A 13,385-nucleotide genomic window follows, 5' to 3' on the forward strand; every position below is an offset into this window, starting at 1 on the left:
ACCTGACAAAGCTTGAGAGGATCTGCAGAGAAGAATGGGAAAAACTCAACAAACACAAGTGTGCCAAGCTTGTAGCATCATACCCACGAAGACCATCAGACCAAGACTCAAGGCTGTAATCGCTGCGAAAGGTGCTTCAACAAATTACTGAGAAAAGGGTCTAAATACTTCATATAAATGTGATATTTCAGTTGTTTTTTGCAAAGGAAACAACAACTGTTTTTGCTTTGTCAATACGGGGTTTTGTGTGTAGATTTATGAGCAAAAAAAACAATTTAATCCACTTTAGAATAAGGCTGTAATGTAACAAAATGTGGATAAAGTCAAGGGGTCTGAATACTTTCCGAATGCCCCGTAATTCTTGCTCATATTATTTTCATCATTTTAAAATTAGTTTTCAGTTTTAGCAGACACCGTTTACATTTCCAGTAATATACTTTTTTTTTGTCACCATGAGCCAGCATGATTTTAATCTTGAATAATTTACTGACTTTGTTTATGGGACACTCTCAATAGCGACCTTGGGTTTTGAATTGTTCATCAACATGAGAATCGGGGACTAATGCGACTCCATCATGGTCTTTAAATCATGATTTTGTCACTTTTAGCAGCCAAATTAGCATCATGTTTTCCCGGGAAGCATTCATTTGACTGTAGAGATTTGAAATGGTACATTACCAGATGATAAATATGGCCGCAAGCAGCGATAACAGTCACCAGTCGATCTGCTTAACATGAGAATTCTGTATCATATTACATTCAATCATGATGATCCATGATTCAAACATACTGCAGTATTGGATCCTGTCAGAGGATTTAGTTACCCAGTCTAATCTACAGTGTACCCCCTTTTAGTGGCATCATTAACATATTTTGGGCAATCTACTGGTCTGTGTTTTGTCTGACTGATATACAGTGTTCTATTGGGTTGGATGACTTTCATCTCGATTCCAGTGCTATTTGATTTAAATCCAATCAAATTTTATTGGTCGCATACACATGTTTAGCAGATGTTATTGCGGATGTAGCGAAATGCTTGTGTTACTAGCTCCAACAGTGCAGTAATATCTGACAATACACAACAAGTGTATGTTTGACCAACAGAGTAAAATAATACAGTAAGTGTAATGATGATATATTGTATGTTTAAGAGTTATTGGTCATGTACTCCATCCATCCTGTACGAAACACCATTAACTTTTTTTACACCATCGATACTTTAACATGGGGAAAGCAAAGCCAATGACCGGCATAATAAACAGGTTTATTGGGTCATTAGGTACAGTACAAGTTTATTAGTCCACTATTTCGTCTATTTCACTGCGAACCACCTATTGCAGCTATTAACCTGTAGAGCGCTGAGTGGCTCAAGGAGAGGCAAGGCTGGTCTTGACTGCATACCAAATGGTACCCTATTCCCTATATTTACCAGAGCCCTCTGGTCAAAGGTGGTGCACTATATGGGGAATACAGTACATTTGGAAAGTATTCAGATCCCTTTACTTTTTCTACATTTTGTTATGTTACAGCCTTATTCTAAAACTGATTAAATAGTTTTTTTCTGTATACCATCCCTACCTTGTCACAACACAACTGATTGGCTCAAACACATTAAGAAGTTAAGAAATTCCACAAATTAACTTTTTGCAAGGCACATGTTTTAATTGAAATGCATTCCAGGTGACTACCTCATGAAGCTGGTTGAGAGAATGCCAAGAGTGTGCAAAGCTGTCATCGAGGCAAAGGGTGGCTACTTTAAAGAATCTCAAATATAAAATATATTTTGATTTGTTTAACACTTTTTTGGTTACTACATGATTCCATGTGTTATTTAATAGTGTTGATGTCTTCACTATTATTCAAAAAAATTGAAAATAGTAAAATTAAAGAAAACCATGTAATGAGTAGGTGTTGTAATGGAATTTTAATGTTTGTGCTCCATTCATGTGCTGTTCTATAAACCAATTTATGTGTTCATGCAAGTGGCTGAATGTACAAATCCTCACTATCAGTAGCTGCAATTTGGCAGTACGCCCAATGGCCACTGGCCACAAAAGGCATGGATATTTTTAGGGGGCCTTACAGCCACACAAAGGGGATGCTGCCGTGAAATTCAAGCGTTATCAAGTGCTTGTAAAATTGTGCATGAGAGACTGATGAAGTGTGTACTAGAGGTCGACCGATTAATTGGGGCGGATTTCAAGTTTTCATAACAATCGGTAACCTGCATTTTTGGATGCCGATTATGGCCGATTACATTGCACTCCACGAGGAGACTGCATGGCAGGCTGACCACCTGTTACTCGAGTGCAGCAAGGAGCCAAGGTAAGTTGCTAGCTAGCATTAAACTTATCTTATAAAAAACAATCAATCTTAACATAATCAGTAGTTAACTACACATGGTTGATGATATTACTAGTTTAACTAGCTTGTCCTGCGTTGCAAATATTCAATGTAGTGCCTGTTAATTTATCATCGAATCACAGCCTACTTCGCAAAACAGGTGATAATTTAAAAGCGCATTCGCGAAAAAATCACTGTCGTTGCACTGGCGTTATGAAAGATTACATTCTTGGCAGGTAAAGTGGCCGACCACACTCTGGGAGGGGGGGAAGAAAGTGGGGGGACATTGCCAGGCATCGATCACAGACACAGCCACTTGAGACTCCAGAAACAGAAGGCATCTCAATCTGTGGGGTGGCTCGGTTGTTTACTTTTACTGCGCAAATGTCCTTGGCTCGATCCGCCAATCAGGGTCCCCTGTAGTGCTGACATTCTATTGTGTAAAAGCAGTGGAGAGCAGAATCCCTTTCACCAGGAGACACACAATACAACACTTTGGCAAAGCTGCACCGCTCTGTCCTGCTGTAACGGTCGGACTAGGGCAAGGGCGGACCTATTGATGGAGCTTTCTTCAAGTTTGTAGCCCCTGCAGGGACAGTATTGGTTTGCTGTTAGTGGAGTTAGTCTTATTGTAAAGGGCTACTCTATAGTGAATGTTCATATAGCAAGTGCATACATGTCACACTTTGTCTTTGAGAGTCATTGTAATAAAGAAAAATCTGTAATTGGTATTTTCCAATGTGATAGAAAAATTACATATTGACCTGCTTTCTGTTCTGTTTTAATTCTGTGTTTCTGTAAAGAGATGGTTTCCACTCTAGCTTCCTGCAGTTAGTCTGCTAGCGATGGCTTGAGCTGACAATGACTTGGTGATTAAAAACCTACGGCTGGCATTCCATAGACAAGATGTGTTGTATGTGACTCTAGATAGAGTTTAGAACAATGCCTCATTGTCTTATCTTCCTGGCTTCTTGGAAACTAAGCCGTGTTGGGGATTAAACACTATCCTGTGTACATAACCAAGGTGGCTTATGGGAGTTGGAACCACCCTGACTAAGCATTTTTTAGGGCCTATGTAAGATCTCTGTTTTTTCATTATCAGTTTCATTATCAGTTAGGCTCTTTACGGTTTCATTATTGCAAAAATTTATCAATATTAAATAAAGATGATTGTTTGAAGAAATGACCAAGTCTCTCTCAGTACTGATTTTCCATGACACCAATTACCTATGCTAGAGATAATATGTAATATGTGGCATGTTTGAGGTAGACAGGAGCATCTGTTGATGCCGAGGAGGAGACTTTGAAGAGAGTAATGCTCTGTGGCTGAGACACAGAGGAGACTTTTCACTATGACATTGGTTTCCTTCCCTCCCATCCATTGAGGCCACACACAGTTTAGCTGTTAGGCCTTCTGTCAAAAGAGAGGATGGTCCGATCGATGGGAACAAGGTAATGATGTGATGACAGGAAATAGACAGGTGTGTTAGCCAGCCTCTGCAAGACTGCGTGTCACATCATAACAGATGCACGCTGTCAAAGTGCTTAATGATGCCTGCTTTGCCCATGTCGTTGCATCACGCCGCGGTCTTAATGTGCTGTAAATGCACCTGACAACAAACTGCCAAGCTCTGTTGATTTGGATCTGGGGGTTAGCTTTCCTGACCACCACCTCAACAAATTTTGTACATTTCAATAATTATGGAGTTACCCATGTGCCAATATCAAGCAAAAGTGTAGTATTTTCTAATGTTGAAAATAATTACAATATATGCTACCATATTGTATTATTTTTTGTCACTTTCCCAAAGCTTTATCAATACACCATACCATTAACAAAATCTTATTTTCAGATCTTTACTCATTAATTCCATTTTCAGTAGCTAGATAACACTTGGTCAACAAACATGCTATGCTGCATCGATATATTGACACTGATCCTTTATTGCGATGTTAAAGTGGCAATATTAACTTTTTGAGCGACCTGATCAAATACACATAGAAATGTCAGTTATAATGTAGATCTATCATTCAACTTGAAGTCTAAGATGTGGTAGATCTGTTCTATGTAAGCTATTTCTATGCTTCCTGTTCTTAAGTTGTTTTTGCGTCTATTACTTTCGGTTTTGTACCAGCTTCTAAGAGGTGAAACAATATTTTTGGTTATGGAAAATATATTTCACAAAGGTTTAGATCGTACAATGATTCTCTACACAATGTATTGTTTGTTTTGTCACATAAACTGAAATTAGGCGAACTAACAGAGTTTAAGTAACCAGGAAATAGCGGAGCGATTTCTGCATGGTGCAGCTTTAAGAGCTTACGAGAACTGCAGAGAGAATCTCAGATATTTCAAGTGGCATTACATTTCACTGAAGATGCTGGCTGGGTGGCTCTCTGGCATTTTTAATGTCACATTCTTCATGTGGCTCTAAATTTAGTGAAGATTATATTTCAATGAGGAACACAACTCTGGTCACTGTTCATTGGATATAGCTCTTTATTGATTATGATTTAAAAGGCCTTAGGGAAAACAAAAGATTATGTCTCAAGCTTTGCAGGCAGTTGGTTATACCATTACTTTTTTCTGATTGTTTAGCACTAACATAGTCACCTAAGCTGACATATTAGTTGTGGTTACTTAATGTAAAATGTTCAAAGTAAATGGCCCTCTGTAGCTCAGTTGGTAGAGCATGGTGCTTGCTGTGCCAGGGTTGTGGGTTCGATTCCTGGGACATCCCATATGTGAAATGTATGCATGCATGCATGACTTTAAGTTGCTTTGGATAGAAGCATCTGCTAAATGGCTTATATGTAAGCAATAAGGCACGAGGGGGTGTGGTATATAGCCAATATACCACGACTAAGGGATGTTCTTAAGCGGAGTGCCTGGATACAGCCCTTAGCCATGGGATATTGGCCGTATACGACAAACTCCCAAATGTTTGCTATTATAAACCAGTTATCAACATAATTAGAGCAGTAAAAATAAATGTTCTGTCGTACCCGTGCTATTCGGTCTGATATACCACGGCTGTCAGCCAATCAGCATTCAGGGCTCGAACCACCGAGTTTATATCATGATATAAGTCACTTACCGTGACGCCCAACAACCTGCCCGCTTGACCCTATCCCCTCCTCTCTTCTCCAGACCATTTCCGGAGACCTTCTCCCTTACCTCACCTCGCTCATCAACTCATCCTTGACCGCTGGCTACGTCCCTTCCGTCTTCAAGAGAGCGAGAGTTGCACCCCTTCTGAAAAAACCTACACTCGATCCCTCCGATGTCAACAACTACAGACCAGTATCCCTTCTTTCTTTTCTCTCCAAAACTCTTGAACGTGCCGTCCTTGGCCAGCTCTCCTGCTATCTCTCTCAGAATGACCTTCTTGATCCAAATCAGTCAGGTTTCAAGACTAGTCATTCAACTGAGACTGCTCTTCTCTGTGTCACGGAGGCGCTCCGCACTGCTAAAGCTAACTCTCTCTCCTCTGCTCTCATCCTTCTAGACCTATCGGCTGCCTTTGATACTGTGAACCATCAGATCCTCCTCTCCACCCTCTCCGAGCTGGGCATCTCCGGCGCGGCCCACGCTTGGATTGCGTCCTACCTGACAGGTCGCTCCTACCAGGTGGCGTGGCGAGAATCTGTCTCCGCACCACGTGCTCTCACCACTGGTGTCCCCCAGGGCTCTGTTCTAGGCCCTCTCCTATTCTCGCTATACACCAAGTCACTTGGCTCTGTCATATCCTCACATGGTCTCTCCTATCATTGCTATGCAGACGACACACAATTAATCTTCTCCTTTCCCCCCTCTGATAACCAGGTGGTGAATCGCATCTCTGCATGTCTGGCAGACATATCAGTGTGGATGACGGATCACCACCTCAAGCTGAACCTCGGCAAGACGGAGCTGCTCTTCCTCCCGGGGAAGGACTGCCCGTTCCATGATCTCGCCATCACGGTTGACAACTCCATTGTGTCCTCCTCCCAGAGTGCTAAGAACCTTGGCGTGATCCTGGACAACACCCTGTCGTTCTCAACTAACATCAAGGCGGTGACCCGTTCCTGTAGGTTCATGCTCTACAACATTCGCAGAGTACGACCCTGCCTCACGCAGGAAGCGGCGCAGGTCCTAATCCAGGCACTTGTCATCTCCCGTCTGGATTACTGCAACTCGCTGTTGGCTGGGCTCCCTGCCTGTGCCATTAAACCCCTACAACTCATCCAGAACGCCGCAGCCCGTCTGGTGTTCAACTTTCCCAAGTTCTCTCACGTCACCCCGCTCCTCCGCTCTCTCCACTGGCTTCCAGTTGAAGCTCGCATCCGCTACAAGACCATGGTGCTTGCCTACGGAGCTGTGAGGGGAACGGCACCTCCGTACCTTCAGGCTCTGATCAGGCCCTACACCCAAACAAGGGCACTGCGTTCATCCACCTCTGGCCTGCTCGCCTCCCTACCTCTGAGGAAGTACAGTTCCCGCTCAGCCCAGTCAAAACTGTTCGCTGCTCTGGCACCCCAATGGTGGAACAAACTCCCTCACGACGCCAGGTCAGCGGAGTCAATCACCACCTTCCGGAGACACCTGAAACCCCACCTCTTTAAGGAATACCTAGGATAGGATAAAGTAATCCTTCTAACCCCCCCCCTTAAAAGAGTTAGATGCACTACTGTAAAGTGGTTGTTCCACTGGATATCATAAGGTGAATGCACCAATTTGTAAGTCGCTCTGGATAAGAGCGTCTGCTAAATGACTTAAATGTAAATGTAATTTTACCTACAATATGTTACTATAATCACATATTACCAGTCTCAGTGAAATGACTGTATCACCACCAGTGGCCTATTGGAGGGTAAACACATGTCAACTCTGTTTACGCACCTTTATTCATCACAAACGGATACCAGCATTTCCCACCTATTTATTTTTTACCACTACATCACTGATCTCTACATGTAAAACATCTAGAGACAGCTTTTTCTGTTCAGATATCTGTCTACTTTGTCTTTCAAGTCCTCTGAGATTGACCGTCTGTGTAGTTTTCTGTTTTAATGTGTTGATGTTCTGTTTTCATTCTCTAAATGAGATAAACACAATCTGAGTTTTAAAAAAAAGTGAGCGGCAGTTGATGTCTGCAAATTAACATCAAGTAAATTAAGACACTATTTTAAAGCAGACAAAGTTCCTTTTAGATGAAAAACTATTTGTGTTTGTTCCTAATAGTTTCCCAGGATTAGTGGTGCTCTTCAGAGGTAATGACAACAGATAAACAGACATTAAAGTGATGCTCTTAACTGACTCTGTTCACTGCCACTGTGGCAGACGCCACACTTTGGGATTGATGTGAAGGGGTGATAACAAATACATTTAATAACACTTCAATTGCAGCTTCATTATCTTTTCAAAAGCCTTCAGATTTTCCCTGCTGATATGAGCACTCTAGATGAGAAAGTGATGTTGTTTGAAGCCTTTTTTGTTGTTAAAAATACAGATTGGAGATGTTTGAAACCATTAAACCATATTCAGAGGAGACAAGGTAAAGTTGGTAGACCTACACGCATTCCTAGATTAAAAAGTGGCACTGCTTCATCTTATAGTAAAATGCAAGTGTATTCTAACTACATTACATTACTTTTTGTGTGAGATCTGTTCAGATATTCCCCCTGGTTCATCAGAATGTAGTCTCAGATACACCCAGGCACAGAGGAGCAGACAAACTGCCTGATATTGCTGCTGTTTGTTCATTATCACAGCCCTGTAACCTTGAGTTAAGCTGTGTAAACTCCAGTGGCGGTCAGTGCCGTATAAGATGAGGTAGGACTTTTTTTTCTTTTTAATGAGGATGACCTTTTTTCTATTACAGCACATTGGATGACTGTCATTCATATTCCATTCACCCAGTTCAAAGTAACATCAATAGGTTTAGACTACTACATGATACTCAAATTTTCCGTATACCCATCATGAGGTTGCTAAAACCTAGCCTATGAATGAAAGTTTTCAACGTAGGTGCACACAGGTTGAGAGAGAAATTTGAGGTGACACATTCAATACCGCCTTGTACACTCTGTGATATCTATCTATATCTAGCTGATATACAGTTGAAGTCGGAAGTTTACATACACCTTTGCCAAATACATTTAAACTCAGTTTTTCACAATTCCTGACATTTAATACTAGTAAAAATTCCCTGTCTTAGGTCAGTTAGGATCACCACTTTATTTTAAGAATGTGAAATGTCAGAATAATAGTAGAGAGAATGATTTATTTCAGCTTTTATTTCTTTCATCACATTCCCAGTGGTCAGAAGTTTACATACACTCAATTAGTATTCGGTAGCATTGCCTTTAAATTGTTTAACTTGGGTCAAACGTTTTGGGTAGCCTTCCACAACCTTCCCACAATAAATTGGGTGAATTTTGGCCCATTCCTCCTGACAGAGTTGGTGTAACGGAGTCAGGTTTGTAGGCCTCCTTGCTCGCACAATCTTTTTCAGTTCTACCCACAAATTTTCTATAGGGTTGAGGTAAGGGCTTTGTGATGGCCACTCCAATACCTTGACTTTGTTGTCCTTAAGCCATTTTGCCACAACTTTGGAAGTATGCTTGGGGTCATTGTCCATTTGGAAGACCCGTTTGCGACCAAGCTTTAACTTCCTGACTGATGTCTTGAGATGTTGCTTCAATATATCCACATAATTTTCCTGCCTCATGCCATCTATTTTGTGAAGTATACCAGTCCCTCCTGCAGCAAAGCACACCCACAACATGATGCTGCCACCCCCGTGCTTCACGGTTGGGCTTGCAAGCCTCCCCCTTTTTCCTCCAAACATAACGATGGTCATTATGGCCTAACAGTTCTATTTTTGTTTCATCAGACCAGAGGACATTTCTCCAAAAAGTATGATCTTTGTCCCCATCTGCAGTTGCAAACCGTAGTCTGGCTTTTTTATGCCGGTTTTGGAGCAGTGGCTTCTTCCTTGCTGAGCGGCCTTTCAGGTTATGTCGATATAGGACTCGTTTTACTGTGGATATAGATACTTTTTTACGTGTTTCCTCCAGCATCTTCACAAGGTCCTTTTGCTGTTGTTCTGGGATTGATTTGCACTTTTCGCACCAAAATACATTAATCTCTAGGAGACAGAACGTGTCTCCTTCCTGAGCGGTATGACGGCTGCGTGGTCCAATGGTGTTTATACTTGCGTACTATTGTTTGTACAGATGAACGTGGTACCTTCAGTCATTTGGAAATGTCTCCCATGGATGAACCAGACTTATGGAGGTCTACAATTCTTTTTCTGAGGTCTTGACTGATTTCTTTTGATTTTCCCATGATGTCAAGCAAAGAGGCACTGAGTTTGAAGGTAGGCCTTGAAATACATCCACAGGTACACCTCCAATTGACTCAAATGATGTCAATTAGCCTATCAGAAGCTTCTAAAGCCATGACATCATTTTCTTGAATTTTCCAAGCTGTTTAAAGGCACAGTCAACTTAGTGTATTTAAACTTCTGACCCACTGGAATTGTGATACAGTGAATTAGAAGTGAAATAATCTGTCTGTAAACAATTGTTTGAAAAATTACTTGTGTCATGCATAAAGTAGATGTCCTAACTGACTTGCCAAAACTATAGTTTGTTCACAAGACATTTGTGGAGTGGTTAAAAACTAGTTTTAATGACTCCAACCTAAGTGTATGTAAACTTCTGATTTCAACTGTAGGGAGTAATCATTACTCCAACAGTTGCAAACGAGAGTTTCTATTGGACAAATTCAGGTATGTTTATCCCCGTTTTTGTTCCGTTAGCTTCCGTTTAAGAAACGTTTTTCAATAGAATCGTCAGAATGAATACTCCCCTGATCACACCTAAACACATTTCTGTTTCATTGCAGCCAAGTTGTATTATTTCTTGCATCTATGCGCTCTCCTCCTTTCACCTTTTCCCTTGGCTTGTGGACCTCAATGCACAACACATCATCTGCATGTGACCAGGCAAAAATAACTTTCCAAGTCAACCATATCATAACCGCTACACACAGCCTACATCGTTGTCACCATTTTAGCTAAAGTAACGTCATAGTCAACATAGCTAATATAACTAACACCTTCATAAACCCGCTACACTCATGCAGTAAAGTTAGTGTACACGCAGTTTAGCACTTACACCGGCGGGCCCCGGTGGCAATAAATTAGTTCAACCAAAAGCTTACCTTGACTTGGAAGAGTTCCAATGTTGTGTTGGATAGTCATAGCCAGCTAGCTAACATAGTATCCCTCTGAGCAGGGTGTTTGAGTAGGCTAAACTACCTAGCTGCATTTGCTAGCTATTTAAGTGAAACTGAAAGTCTCTCTCTCGCTTCTCCTTCATTTTGGAAGAAATACATTTCTTCTAAACTGTTCAACTATCTCTCTCTTTGAGTCAACTACTCACCACATTTCATGCAAGGCAGTGCTAGCTAGCTGTGGCGTATGCTTTCAGTACTAGATTAATTGTCTGATCCTTTGATTGGGTGGACAACATGTCAGTTCATGCTGAAAGAGCTCGGATAGGTTGGAGGAAGTAGTCATAAATAATTTCTATGTTTTATGGAACCATGAGACTCCTAGGCTTTGAATTGAAGTCAATGTATCCAGAGGAGGACGGAAGCTAGCTGTCCTCCGGCTACACCACGTGCTTCATTGCAAAATAGTGTTTTAATTTGGGATGCACGATATATCGGAATCGTCCGATATTAGCTAAAAATGCCAACGGCCAATGTCTAGTTTAACGCCGATGTTCAAAACCAATGTCAAAGCTGACGTGCTTTCCTATATAAAGTAGGTACATGACGTAATGACGGCACGTAAAATTTTGCGATACACGTGCAACACAACATTCCTAACTTAGACCACAATGTCTGCTGTGTGGATCGAGCAGTCAACAAGTCGAGCAGTCATTTGAAAGTGTAAGAACATGTCAGCGAGACAACACAAAGGCAAAATCCATTAAAGCCAAGATAATGGAATTCATTGCCCTTGACAATCAACCGTTCTCTATCGTGGGTGATGTTGGCTTCAACGACTGGTCGAGCACCGGTACACACTACCAAGTGCGCTGTGTTTCAGATGTTGCCCTAACAGAGTTACACAGTAATAGCATCACTGCTATTAGCTTCACGACATACATACTATAGAACGCAGTTTGGGTCTTTGTGTGTCAAAAAAGTCTGCAAACAAGCAAACACCGGCCACGAACGATGTGTTTTCAGTACCGCGTTGGTAATAAAGCATCATTTGTTTGACCACAACTTCTGGCGTAGCTAGCTTTAGCTTGGTACCTAGCTAACACCAATACAACCAGCCTGAAAACAATGACCAGTCGAAACTGCAGTCATTTTCTTTATTCTTAGCAATGATTTAGGAATCCTTGTGAGTAAGTTTTAGCTAGGTTGCCACTTGTTTGCCTATTGAAATTGAACTTCAGTTCATGAAAAAAATTGCTAGCCAGCTACTTAACCCTGTTGCCAAAAGCTAACGTTATAAGCAGCCAGCTAGCTTCATCTGGCTAGTGAGGCTCGACCAGACCGGGTTATGTATTGTGAAGCTAGCCACAATAAGGACTAGGCACAAGTGTAATTTATGGTTTGCCTTCAAAATAAAAGTAGGTAATTGACAGTGATGCAAATTAATACACATAGTAGAATTATGCCATACTTTTATTTTGAAGGCTAACCGCAATGTCCACTGTTGTGGCTAATCCTTACTGTGGCTAGCGTCACATAGATGGGTCCGACAACCATTAATCAAATAAGAACTGTCTTATAAATTAGGGTTATTTTAGATGATGACACTTAGCTATATAAACTCAAAACGTCCCTCTTTCAGGACCCTGTCTTTCAAAGATAATTCGTAAATATCCAAATAACTTCACAGATCTTCATTGTGATGGGTTTAAACACTGTTTCCCATGTACCTGTGGAACGGTTGTTAAGACACTAACAGCTTACAGACGGTAAGCAATTAAGGTCACAGTTATGAAAACTTAGGACACTAAAGAGGCTATTCTACTGACTCTGGAAAAAAAACAATACAAAGATGCCCAGGGTCCCTGCTCATCTGCGTGAATGTGCCTTAGGCATGCTGCAAGGAGACATGAGGACTGCAGATATGGTCAGGGCAATAAATTGCAATGTCCGTACTGTGAGATGCCTAAGACAGTGCTACAGGGAGACAGGATGGACAGCTGATCATCCTCGCAGTGGCAGACCACATGTAACAACAACTGCACAGGATCGGTACATCCGAACATCACACCTGCAGGACAGGTACAGGACGACAACAACTGCCTGAGTTACACCAGGAATGCACAATCCCTCCATCAGTGCTCAGACTAGGCTGAGAGAGGCTGGACTGAGGGCTTGTAGGCCTGTTGTAAGGCAGGTCCTCACCAGACATCACCGGCAACAACGTCGCCTATGGGCACAAACCCACCGTCGCTGGACCAGACAGGACTGGCAAAAAGTACTCTTCACTGACAAGTTGCGGTTTTGTCTCACCAGGGGTGATGGTCGGATTCGCGTTTATCGTCGAAGGAATGACCGTTACACCGAGGCCTGAACTTTGGAGTGGGATCTATTTGGAAGTGGAGGGTCCATCGTGGTCTGGGGCGGTCGTGTCACAGCATCATCGGACTGAGTTTGTTGCCATTGCCTGAAATCTCAACGCTGTGCGTTACAGGGAAGACATCCTCCTCCCTTATGTGGTACCCTTCCTGCAGGCTCATCCTGACATGACCCTCCAGCATGACAATGCTACCAGCCATACTGCTCGTTCTGTGCGTGATTTCCTGCAAGACAGGAATGTCAGTGTTCTGCCATAGCCAGCGAAGAGCCCGGATCTCAATCCCATTGAGCACGTCTGGGTCCTGTTGGATCGGAGGGTGTAGGTGCACTGTAGGTGCGCGAGACAACTTTACCAGCATCATAGCATACGTATGGATGAATCGTTGTGACATATGAAATACGAGTGATTGTGTAATAACTACGTAAAAAATGTATGAAC

Source organism: Salvelinus alpinus, chromosome 21 (assembly GCF_045679555.1).
Source record: "Salvelinus alpinus chromosome 21, SLU_Salpinus.1, whole genome shotgun sequence".
In the NCBI taxonomy this organism is placed as follows: Eukaryota; Metazoa; Chordata; class Actinopteri; order Salmoniformes; family Salmonidae; genus Salvelinus; species Salvelinus alpinus.